This window comes from Melospiza melodia, chromosome 3 (assembly GCF_035770615.1).
Source record: "Melospiza melodia melodia isolate bMelMel2 chromosome 3, bMelMel2.pri, whole genome shotgun sequence".
In the NCBI taxonomy this organism is placed as follows: domain Eukaryota; kingdom Metazoa; phylum Chordata; class Aves; order Passeriformes; family Passerellidae; genus Melospiza; species Melospiza melodia.
In genome coordinates this window covers 44,476,537-44,489,310 of record NC_086196.1, presented here as the reverse complement: position 1 = coordinate 44,489,310, position 12,774 = coordinate 44,476,537, and the positions used below count along the sequence as shown (strand labels likewise).

The following is a 12,774-nucleotide window of genomic DNA, read 5'->3' as shown; positions in this document are numbered from 1 at the left end:
CGCCGCCTCCGCCCGGCAGGGGGGACCCCGCCGACCCGACCCTCTCCGCAGCCTCCCGCCGCCGCCGTTCCGCTCCGCGGGGGGAGGAGGCGGAGGAAGGAGGAGTAGGAGGAAGGAGGGCAGGGGGGTCCGTGCTGCCGCGGCGGCGGGCGGGGAGGGCTGGGGCTGGGTGAGGGTGTGCGTGCGGTGGCTGTGGCGGCGCCGCTCCCGCTCAGCCGGAGCCGCCGCTGGGGCCGCGCGCCGCTCCCGGCCCCCTCCCCCCGCGCTCTCTGCGCTCCGAATCAAAATAGAGCGACAATATGGCGGCGGCGGCCCCAGCATCGCGAGACCGCGCCGCGAGCGCTAACGGGGATGCGCCGCGCGCCAATGGGCGCCGGGACGGGCGTGAGGGGTGGGGGGGGGAGGGGGGCGCGCGGGCGGTGCCTCCGCCGGCTCCGCCCTCAGGGCGGGGCGCGAGCGGGAGGGGGAGCGGGGCCGCCGCCTCAGAACCGGGACCCCGGCGGGACCGCCCCGGGACACCGGGATGAGCGGGAGCTTACAGCGGCTCCTTCCTGCTCCGCCGCCACCGTCCCGCCTGGCCCGGCGCCAGAGGAGGGAGAGAGGGAAGCGGCGGTGGCGCGTAGGTGGGCTGCCCGCCTGGAAAGCAAGCAGGGTGTGAACGGGCTGGGGAAGGAAGGGCAGCATCTGCAAAAGGAAAAAAAAAAAATCCTAGGAAAATTAATATTAATTAAGCCCTCTTCCTCCCGCCCCCCCAGTTTATAAACAAAACGGTTATTTCGAGGGAATTGCCAGACGCTTTCTCTCAGAAATAGGAGTGCTTACTCCACATTACTCAGAGTACGTGATTTCCATCATCCCTCTGAGGTAGAGCTCTGGTTAATCATCTCCCAAAAATGCCGCCAGGCGAACGGGGCCCGGTATGCTGGTGAATCCCTCTTCCCCTCTCAGCCCCACCAATACCATGGCTCAGACCATAATATGCATGCTTAATTTTAGTGGGCTGTCCAAGTAGGTCATTATATTTCGGTAATTTGGGAAGTTTCAGCTTCAATGAAAAGACAACTTTCTCTTTAAAAACATCCAGTAAATCAGTTGAGTTTCAGAGTTGTGATACCTTACACTATCTACTCCTTATTCTTCCTATATTTGCTTTCTTCCTGCATCTCTTGAATCATCCTCCTTCATCCCTGCAGTGAGCAGGTGCTGCCCATGTTGTATAACAATAGTCCATCCATCCATCCATCCATCCATCCATCCATCCATCCATCCATCCATCCATCCATCCATCCATCCATCCATCCATCCATCCATCCATCCATCCATCCATCCATCCATCCATCCATCCATCCATCTTTGTGTCAACTTACTTGAAAAAATACAGACACAAAAGTCAAACACAGAAATAATTTTAAAGTAATCTTTATTATCTATAGCAGAAAGAAATTGCCTGAAGCCCTGTAACCTAGAATGGGACCTGGAAAGGAATGGGATGTGCTGAAGCTTTCAGGTTTTCCCACACAGTGGGACTAGGCTGGAATCAACAGAGAGAAAGGTTTTCTCCACCACCTTGATTCCCAGAGGCACCAGTGATTTCCCACAGATGCCAGTGTGTGAAGGGTACTACAAAATGGGCAGGCCATAATCATCTCAAACCTTAAAACCATCCCTTGCACTATCCATTTCAGTGGTGTGACAAGAGAGAGCTGCACTTTCTTTGTAAGACTCAGCTGTTAGACTGGCCAATTAACAATTGCAACACTAATGACAAAGACTAATACAAAATCTAGCATGCTGTACCAGGAACTAAATTACTCATGACAATTGAGGCTAAGTGTTCTGTTAGAAGAAATAAAGACAACCTTGCCATTGAAACAATGGATATTTGCAGAAATGATTGGAAATGCATTTTCTAAATGAAAGCATTAATAAGTGGAAAAAAAACCCTCTCAGCTACATTTAGTTAAAGCTGTCAGAATCCCAAGGGAAGCAACTTCAAGGACTGACTGCTTGGAGTAGGCAGGGGAAGAAAATACCAAGGAGTCTAATAGTGAGTTTTTATGCTGTGATGGGGGGAAAAATAGAAAAAAGGGGAAGAGGAAGACAGCTTTTTTCCCTCACAAAATGTGGAAATATAGGGGTGGGTGTGTGTGTATGTACATTCCATTAAGAATCAGTTGCTTTCATAAGCTGCAACAGAGAAGTCTGCAGTTCTTTTGTACACGAGCAGCATGGAGGATGGAATGCCCGTGTCCAAACCTTATTACTCAGACTGTCTTGTGTCATGCCTATACAGAGAATCACTGAGATTTGTTTGTTAGTTGTAAACAAAATAGTATTTCCCCAAACAGACAGAAATTATTGCAGTCCATTACAGCCATAATTTAAAGTAGAAAGAAGGTGCAGTGGGAACATCAGGTCACAGCTGTACCAGGCACTGCCCCACTCCAAGTGTTTGGGTGCATTAATGAAACCTTTCTCTTTTGCCACCTGTGCTGTAGACATGGTCTGTAGGCATGGTCTGCCTGGTCGTTGCTCAAGCACCCTGCTCTTCAGCTTTCCAGCACAACTGTTTCAAACTTTGTTAAGCCATTCCTGACCTTTCAGACAGATAGGATAATAAACTTACATGAATATGTTTTTTGCACAAGAAACTCAGTTTATTTTGCTAAGTTTAATACCAAGTTAAATATTTGACCCTTTTGCCTACAGTTGCTAAAACAGGGATTTACCACAGGAGAGTGAGACCACTTCTCACTGTGCTATCAGCAGAATTTACTGCAATGCTTAAGCACTGGGATCATGTGAGTGAGCTGCACTGTCCCCCCCACCCCTTTTCCAGGCTCTCCACACCACATCTATGTCTGAGCCTGTTGCTGAAGTAGCTCTTCTCCTATAGCAGCTAATTTTGGATCAGTTTTTAGCACCTTTCCAAAATCTCAAAGCACAACTATTTAGGAAATCAGATTTTTGTAGTGAGATTAGAAATTAACTGTTTTCCTGTGTATCTGAAACAAGAACCTGGCAGATCTATCTAATAGTGCATTCTGAGAGTAACTTACCATGGTGCAAATCAAAGCTCTGTCACCAGTGAGGCACAAGGCCTTGCATCTTTCCCTTGAGATTTTAGAGATTACTCTCCTTTTTGCCATAGAAGGTATGAGTTCATGTTTTTTTAAACCTTCATCAGACTGTTTATATTCTTCCCTGCTAGAAAATGAAATTTTGAATAGGTTTGGGGAATGATTCTTAACATACTGTACAGAAAAGCTATTTCTACAAAGTACAGTCAATTCCATCAGCTTGCTACTGACAATTCTGATGCTGAAATTTCCTGATGCTCTTTAGGAAAGGTAAGAGGAGGAGTCCAGTTAAAATCCACAACAACTGGCATAATTATTTCTGTAATTGAGTTTAAGAGTCATCTTCCACAGCAAAAGGTAGCACTGGCAGCTTTAAAGACACTTTTCCATTGAACATTCTACTGGCAATTTATTTTTTGTTCTTCTAGATAGGAAGTCTGTCAGTCCTCCTATTGGAAGGGTGACAAAAACAGAAGTAGCATTCATTGGCCAAGGACAGTCCTTGCAAGCTGCTAGCCTGAGGTTGCAACCGCAGCTTCTCCTACAAAAACAATTAGAATTTGAATTAATAACATGACAAGGAAGTACAGAAATTCACCTTATTTCACAAGCAATTTCAGGCACTGTCCTTCTCCCATTCCACGTGGAAGTTACTAGCTGGGTGCAGTTACAAGAAGCTGTTGTGCCCCGATGTTTTCCTTTGCGATCTGCAGAACACAAACAGCTCCTGTTATTACTGCTGAGACTCTCTTCTTTTCCAGGTTCTGCCGTCCTTTCTTCAAGATAGCACCGGCCTTTTCACTTCCTAGCAGCTCATCTGTTTGGGAGCGGAGCGCAAACATGACATGTGCGATAAGGATGTGATTAAGAGGTGCCTTAGTAGTTCATGAGTTCTAGCAGCTTCACAAGATTTGGATAAGGCCTTTGCTGAAGGAAAGTCCATTGAGATTTTGAGGACAGCCAGCCTACCCAGGCTTTTCAGTGGTAAAAGCATAGGCACCTGTGTTACAGCAGAACATTATTGCAGTCTATGTATTAAACTGACATACAGAAATAGCATGTTTTGAGACTTGGTAAGACTTTTTGTAATGCATTAGAAAACCCACACTTGTTTATATTGATCATGAGCCTACTGGGATAATGTTTACACTTGAAGGAAAATATCTTTGTCTACCCAAAGCAATTCTGAATTTTTTTTTCAACAATTGTTTTAAAAAGTGGGGAAGATAGTCATAATAAATCAGTCTTTTGAGTAAGTAGGGAAGAGTGCATCCTTGACATATCTTTCAGAGCTCTGAATAAGAGAATTAAAAATGTGTGAATAAAAACTCATATGCTCATATGACATACAGTTGAGTCAGTAGCTACTAGGGAGACAAATTTAATATTACTTAATGCTATGATAAACCTTTTTCATTAAACTATTTTATGATAATGCAAAGACATAAAGTATAAAAAGCCAAGACCATCTGAGGCTTCAAAATACTTCAGGAGAAACATTGATTATGTTTATTCCCAAATCCTCTGTTTCCTATCCTTTGTGGGAAATGGAGTAGAAAGTAATGATAAAAATTTATTCCACTTTACTTAAGATTTATGTAATACTGGTATAGAGTTCCTACATGTCTCTAGGGTCTTGATCAGCAAGACACCTTTAGTCTCTTGCTAAAGTCCATCTCTATTCAAATACCTTTCAATCACTTGCTTAAACTTTATGCTGTGTTGAAACCTGAGACAAAGAATGGGTTTAAGTGTTTCTGGACAGGTATAACTTGCTGAGTTGAGACAGGAAACCTACCTTGAAGTCCAAACAAATGACTTGCCTGTTCCAGATACAAATCAGGCATGAATGTTTTCATAGTGAAAACCCTTGCAGAATGTCTTACAGCTCTTTCTTTCTCTAGCTACTGATTTTAACCTCTTCTGTCTCAGTGACTTCAGCCAAATCCCTTCCCTTTCCACATTTCGAAAATGTGAGAAGTGAGAGTGAAAACTGCAAGATACTTAATCTTACTATATATGTTAGCACACAAGGTGCAAAAATTGTATTAAGTTTAAATTTCCCTAAATGTGAAGGAGGCTGTTTGTAGGTGGCTAGTATATTTTAAAAAGAACCCAAAGTACTCTCTAAACCTAAATGTTTCAAGGCTTTATATTTCTCTGTCTTCTTCTGGCCTTCTGCCCCACCGCTGTAATTTCCTTATCACCCAATAATAAAACTCTCTGAACAAATCCTGTGCCTGCTATTAAGGAAAATTAAAGCTTAGTACAAATTCTCTGCATTCTTTCTTCTCTTCAGCTGCAGTCCTTGACAGCTTGCATGGTACAAATGAAAGCCTTTAAGCCATCCCACATAAAAAAAAAGGCAACTCAGAGCTTTGTAATGCTGATAGGTATTAGACAAAGTCAATTTTGAAGAAGAGGGTACTGGGTCCCCCTTTTGAGTGGAAAACCCACTAGTGGAACAAAACAATCATGTGAGCTTATATATGCACTGTGCTGGTTTGTTTCCTTCTGGGTCTTGTGCAAGCCCTTGTAAGGAGAAGGCAGCTTATTCCAGGTCCACTGTGTCCTAGGTCTGTCCGAGACTGCCAGCAGAATTGAAAATTGTGGGAATGCATTTCTCTATGTAACCAGTTGTCCTCTAGCTACTGCATCAGAATCCTCAAGTTCCTGTTATACTTGTTTGATTTTCAAGTTCCAAATTGAGCTGCATTTCAGTCATAATCCCCTGTGGTTTCACCCTTTCTGTGGGAAAAGATCACTTGTGTGTACCCACAATTAAAAATGTTTCAGTATCACAGAACAAAATATTAAGAAATACTAAACTTCCAAATCATCAGCTCACTAGCATGAAGATAGATCAACTCTTTTCCAAGGTAATATTCTTGATACAACTAGAAAAACGAATACAGAAAAGACAGTGGTCATTTGTGAAAACAATCAGCTACCACTGCACCTGTTTTCAGCTACTACATTGTTACATAGTGAAAGAAGAGGAAATGGTGGCAAGTTTGTTAGGAGATGCATGACATACTTATTTAGAGGAGAGCATTCATCTCCAAAACTTTTAGTGTTCACTTGTTGGTACATTTTTATCTTGAGATCTTCTGATAAATAACAACATATCTTAAAACTCCACAAAACTCTGTTCTTCCTTCAGGAGGGCATCCATTTTGCAAAACACACAAAGCCCTCTAGACCATAACCCAGAGACTATAACCCCAGCTAAGCCAAACACAAATTTGTACTTAGATTTAGGCATAGGAAAGTTTTGTTGGCTTTATTCAACTTGCTTAAAATTAAGCATATGTTTTAACACTTTACTGGATTAGGGCCTATGTCAGCAAAATAAATTTCTTGGGAAGAAGTAATAAAAATGTAGCTTGCAGTGAGGGACAGCAGAGCCATTCACAGTTACAGAAGCTTTAAAACACTAGCTGGTATTTATACATTTAGAAAAGAAATCAGGCGTGAAACAAAACATTTTAGATAGCAAACCAATTAGTCTGCTACAGAATATTGTTTTTTTAAATTTTCATTTGAAGAAAAACATTTTTTTGCATCCTTGCACCCCCAAAAGCGAATTGATTTGCACATCAAGGAGAAACAGTTTTTGCAAGCACAAGTTTCAAAAGCAATTTCCCCACTGTTTAGTAACAGCTTGGCTGTTCCAGATATACCATTGCATTCCCTGGAGAAGAGGACCAACAGGAGGCCAAGCTTTTTAAACAGTTTCATTACACACATGCACCTGAATTTGCTCATTCAAGTTCACATAATTACATATACAGTATAAATGTCAGCTAACTGATTCTCCAGTATGCATTGTGCACTGGTGTGTATTTATTTTTATGCTAAGAATATCTCTGAATATTTGACGTTGTAGGTTTATCCTTTAAAGAGAACTTACATCATTCTCAAAACCAGAAGGAATACAATTCTACCAGACTATGTCCATGCTAATTTTAATTTTTCCAGCAAAACCTTTCTGTTGCTAACAACAGTGGGGCAAAGTATGAATTCTAGTGTAGCTATTTGCTTCTTTGGCATTCAAAGCACAGGGCTATCTGTCATCATTCAGAGCTGCTCTATCTTGTGTGAAGGGCCACACATCCTTCAGGAAACCCAGACCTGGGAGGGGCAGAGCTGGAGTTGCCCTCTCTGTGACGAGGCAACACTTGGATTGAATCAGGCTCTGTCTTGGGTGGGTGATGAGCAAGTCAAGCGTTTATAGGCTGGGTTTAAAGAGCAGACTGGTCAGGGTGGGACTGTGTGGTGCTTGCTGCAGGCCATCTGATCACAGGGAGGAAGTAGGTGAGGCCTTTTACAGACAGCTGGAAGCAGCCACAAAGTCACATTGGCTCTTGTGGGGGACTTCAACCACCCTGACATCTGCTGGAGGAACAACATGGCAAGGCACAAACAGTCCAGGAGGCTTCTGGAAATTGTTGGCCACAACTTCCTGACACAGGTGGTGGAGGAAAAAACGAGTAATGGTGAGCTGTTTGACCATGTACTACCAAACAGGGGAGGCTTTGTTGCATATGTGAGGGCTGGGGGCAGCCTCGGCTACAGCCACCATGAAATTCGGTATCTTGCATGGAGGAGGAAGGGCAGCAAGTCAGAATGCAACCCTGCAGTTCAGGAGAGCTGCCTTTCAGTGACTTTCTTGGAAGAATCCTATGGGAACTGGCCCTGCAGGGAAGATGGCTAGTCAATATTCAAGCACTACTTCCTCCAAGCTCAAGAACAGTGCATCCCTAAGAGCCAGGATCACAGAATTGTACAAGTTGGAAAAGACCTCTTGGATCATTGAGTCCAACTGTTAACTATCACTTGCAAGTCCAGCATTAAAGCTTGTCCATTAGCAGCAGATCTACGCATTTTTTTGAACTTCAAGGGACAGTGATTCTGTCACTTCCATGGGCAGCCTGTTCAAATCCTTGACCACCCATTCACTGAAGAAATCTTTCCTAATATCCAATTTAAACCTCCACTGGTGCAATTGAAGCAATTTTCTCTTATGCTATCACTTGTTAGCAGGGAGATCAACCCCCCCCCACCTATCTACAGCCTCGTTCAAGGTAGTTGTAAAGTGGGTAAACCTCAATGTCTCCAGACTAAACAACCCCAGCTCCCTCAGCTGCTCCTCATTGGACTTGTGTTCCAGATCCTTCACCAGTTTCATTTGCAGAAGTTGGTGCGTGGGAAGTTTAACCTGAACATGGGGAAGAACGTCTATACTATGTGGGTGACTGACCACTGAAACAGATTACCCGGAGGAGTTGTGAAGTGTCCCTCCTGGTGGTATTCAAGAAGTGTCTGGACACAATCCTGTGCCATGTGCTCTAGGATGTGTTTCTGTACATTGAGGCACCAGCGGTCACAGCAAGACTCTGCATTAACACTTTGGCACTTCCCAGCAGCAGTGGAGCTGTACCAGCAACCTTCTCACTAACATCCTCACAGAGAAAATGTGTTACACTTCCACAATAAGTGTCATCTACTCCTTTAGCATTGCTTCACATCTGAATCACCAGGCATTGCGTGTGCATTGTATTCTGCCTTTTCAAAGGGAAAAACCTTCATTCAGAAGACATCATAATTTGTTTTCAAATTAGGTCCTTTACTGATCTTTAGTAGCTCTGTCCTTATAGCCAGTCTTCCAAAGGTGCAAGGTTGCTGAGTGCACAGCCTGCAGGTGTTTGTGCTCATTCTGCATTGCCAGCTGCAGCCCCAGAGCACATTGAACAGTTTCTGATAGACACGTTCCTAGTTTGGAACTTTTTCAGAAAATAAGTGTCCGGGCTGAAAGCAGTATCCTTACAAAAGGGAAGAATGAAGATGGATCTTCTCTCATCCTTATGACACATGAGGGAATCCACTGGAAACATCAGCCTTGACACACATGAAAAGCAGGTTTCATCACTCCACTGTTAATAAATTCCTGATCTAACTGGATTTTACAACTCAGGATCTGCAATCTTCTTTTCATGTCTTATTCACAAGGCCCACTGCTCACCTAGAAGACTGGGTGATGGTCCCAGTGCCCCACAGAAAAAACAAACAAACATTTATCAGTAAAATTATTGACTGCATGAAACTTATGAGATCACAGATGGAAAGAAAAGTAGCTTCAAAGGAATGTTTTCTGCAGTAATCCTTACAGATAGTTATGGGACTCTAATTAATAGGGTTTGTTAAAAAAAAATCAATTCTTCCTACCAATTATGTCAGAGGTTGCTTTTTCTTCAAAATTCACCTCTTCACCAGTTCTTCTGAGGTCCTGTGTGGATTTCTGCAGTGTTGTATACAGATACCATTAATCAGGTTAAAGTTTTTAATAATTTTTGAAACTGCACACTTCTAGTAAACCCCAGCGCCACCTGTTCAGCTGGACATAAGCACTGTAATGCATAATATTATGGAGAAAATATAATGGAGGAAAATGACACATATGAGTCACATCTCAATTCTGCTGTATGGCTGTCATCTGCTACTGATGGGCAGGAGACCGGAACGCAAATTGGAATTGTGCAGGTTTTGCGTTGAGACAGGACTGCAAAGGAGCCCTAGCACTCAGCTGCACATTGACTGAGAGTGTGGCAGAAAGGAAAGTTTCATTTTTTGGCAACAGCAGCAATGCTGGGGCTTAGTCCAGTTGGGCAGGCAAGCTAAGATGTGCTGAGCTGCAAAAGAAACCAGCTGCAGGGAGCAGGCTAAGGTACAGCACGGCTGGAATGAGAGTTCAGGTTCACCAACAGTTAACTCAGCATTGTGTGTTTAAAAGAGCTGTAGTAATGGAACCATAAAAACTCCCACCAGTTGAGATCTCAGTTTGGGAGCTTCCTAATGCATTACATATTTCAAAGTTTAATCATCAGCCCTTCTCCAAGCAAAACTCCTACTCATTTCAGTTAATCTTTGTCAGAATTAGTCCCAGTAGTAGGCAATGCTCTGCAGTAAAGCAAAAATAAGTTTCTAATCACAGAAATTAAGTTCTGAAATAGTCTCCCAACTGTAATGGTGAGTGAAAACTAGATTTAAAATGTAATTAAATTTAATAAATAGGTATCATTGCAGCATCATAGAACTATGTGCAATGAACCATAGAGGTTTATCTGGTTCAATTTCCTAACTACCAAAATCCAATACCTAGTAGTAATCTGAAATTTGTACATGCATTGAACTGTTATTGATTAAAATAATTGTCACTAAATAATTATTTTAGTGAGACCATCATCCTCAGAAAAAAAAAGAAAAAGAGAAGATTTAAACCAGTGTTAGTAACTTGTTTAATAAGTAATTTTTCACCTTGTTTATAAATACTTGATGCCCAACAGCATAAACAGACTTTGTTTCTTATTTAGAAAGTATCAGTTTAATTTTTAGGAATAGTGTTTCTATCTGGAAATCTTGCTAGAGTACTACACAGAAATTTTTGTTCTGAATAAGCAAGGTCTACAAAGACAATGCATGTATTAAATTGTCAAAGAATCTGTGCGTTTTTGAGGCAATAAATATTCAAGTAATTATTATCATGTTTCAAGTATGATTAGTACTCATAGAAACTTAGGGATTTTAAAAATCTGTAGTTTATATCTATACTAGCTTTTATGCATCAGCTTATATAGGAGAGAAGACACTCCAAAATAAAATAAAATACTCAGAAAAGAGAGTAAATTTTAGTTATTTTTTTGATTATGATTATCTTAACCCTGAAAAAAAAACCCAAAGAAAAATCACCACAAAATAAAAACAGGTGTGGAAAACAGTTAAGAGATGGTGTTACAATGCTGCAGCTGAGACTCATAAGGTATCTGTATAAAGAACAAGTAACACATGTGCTGCACAAGAGGTGACTTTTAAAATATGTAAGTCAAGATGTCCTAAATAATTGGCTTCCTTTTGATTGTTCACCTGTGATAAAGCAATAATTTAATTTATCCAACTTTTAGTTTAAGAATGTGTAAGTACTTAATTTTGAGTTGTGATTTCATCTAATTTAATCTACAGCAGTTCAGATAATGCAGCTTCAAAAAAGGAATTACATAGACCACACGGCCATGTAACTGGGCAATTTAATTACAAGTGCTCTCTGTTTCTTTGAGGTGTGATAAATTATCAAAGAAAATTATATATATGTAGTCACCCTGAAGCAATGTAGTGATGAAAAAAAAACCCACCTGGTATAATTTCAGAGTGGAATCCAATAGAAATGTTGTAAAAGGGAGAAGAAATTGTAGCACAGTGTGTAATTTTTTGCTGAAATGAAAGAACATGCCATCCTCAATGATGCAATAAAATAATAGTGTGCAGTGTTAAAATGCCATGCATTGCAATAGAGGAGTTGGCTTGCAGACAGTACACCTACGTTTCCTGTAAGGTGGTGTGTATTGCAATTGTCTCTCTCAGATCAAGAATACTGGGAAGCAGTGCCTTTTATTCATATGGATTTTGAAACTGCAATAATTTGATAAAATTTTCAAGGAAAAAAATGTGTGTATCACACTGGAAAGTACTTTTCGCAGTATTGTTGTGGAATGACTTCTAGGCACTGAAATTAGGCTGAAAATAGCTATTGAAGTGTAGCAGAGTTGCCATATCCATATCACTTTACCTCTTCTTCAGATAACCCAGTGCCCTGCCTCTAAATATGCAGACCAGATAATCATTGTGTTAAAATGTACTCTTAAAATATTTTTCTGAGTAAAGCTTCAGTGTCACTGTAATGTAGCAAGCAGTGATGCCTTCTGTTTTGGTTACCTGTCTATGTATTAAGTTCATAAAACTTTTAAGTTTGGTACTTACAGGGAAATATCAGTACTTAAAAAGCCCATTGTGTTTAAGAAACTAGTTATGCATATTAAGAGGCCTCATTACTGTGTGTTTTAAACAAATAAACTTTACAAACTCCACAAAAGTCAGCAGTGAGCACTAATTCCTGGTTTAGTGCTAGGTAGGAGAGCATTTCAAATGTAAATCTGAAGGCTCTTAGTCCTTGCCCTTGTGGAGCTGACTAGTGTAAATTGCAGTGAGGTCTTCTGTTCATGGCTTTACTACAGGTGTTACTGGGCAAAATTGTTCAGAGCATCATCCCAGTCCCAATGCTATTCCAGATCACCCTGTGCAAGCAGGAGCTCTTCCATCTGCCTTATAACAACCTATACAGAAGATGAGGCAGGAGCACAAAGCTGCAGGAAGTACCAAGCAGCAGTTTGTGGCACACAGCTACAACCACAGCTGGCTCTGCAGCCCATCTCAAAATAGAGCCCGCAGTAATCAAGATAATTTTATGAGCAGAGTTCTTTCATGTCTCTACTCAACACACAGAACCTGGACTATGGTGGCAACAGGCACCTTAAAGATACCTCTCTTTAGAGTGATCAACAGATACTGAAAGTTTTATCATGTGTCTTTAATCACATTGCATAATGCACAGCAGTTACTTGCATGTGATCTAAAGCAAGTACTGTTTATCGTTCCTTCCCTGGCAAGGTAAAGGGGGCATTGTCAATTGTTTATGGTAAAAACAGATAAGAAGTAAGCAATAAGTTTCTGTCAGGTGTAGTGTTTGAAATATTGCTAATAAAGTAATGTATTGAGGATTGTAATTCCTAATGTTTTAATGCAGTAGGAAGATGCCTACATTTACAGTATTTACTTATTCCTGTGGTAACAAAAGTAAGTG

General features: G+C 41.4%; 1 long non-coding RNA gene across 1 annotated transcript; it reads right to left on the bottom strand.

Annotated features, from left to right (window-relative positions):
- Positions 1-3,482: 3,482 nt before the first annotated feature.
- Positions 3,483-11,313, bottom strand: LOC134416729 (uncharacterized). The gene is made up of 3 exons (XR_010027350.1): positions 11,270-11,313; positions 9,309-9,381; positions 3,483-3,621 (listed from the first exon to the last, which is right to left on the bottom strand). It is a non-coding gene; the product is annotated as an uncharacterized LOC134416729 (long non-coding RNA).
- Positions 11,314-12,774: the final 1,461 nt, after the last annotated feature.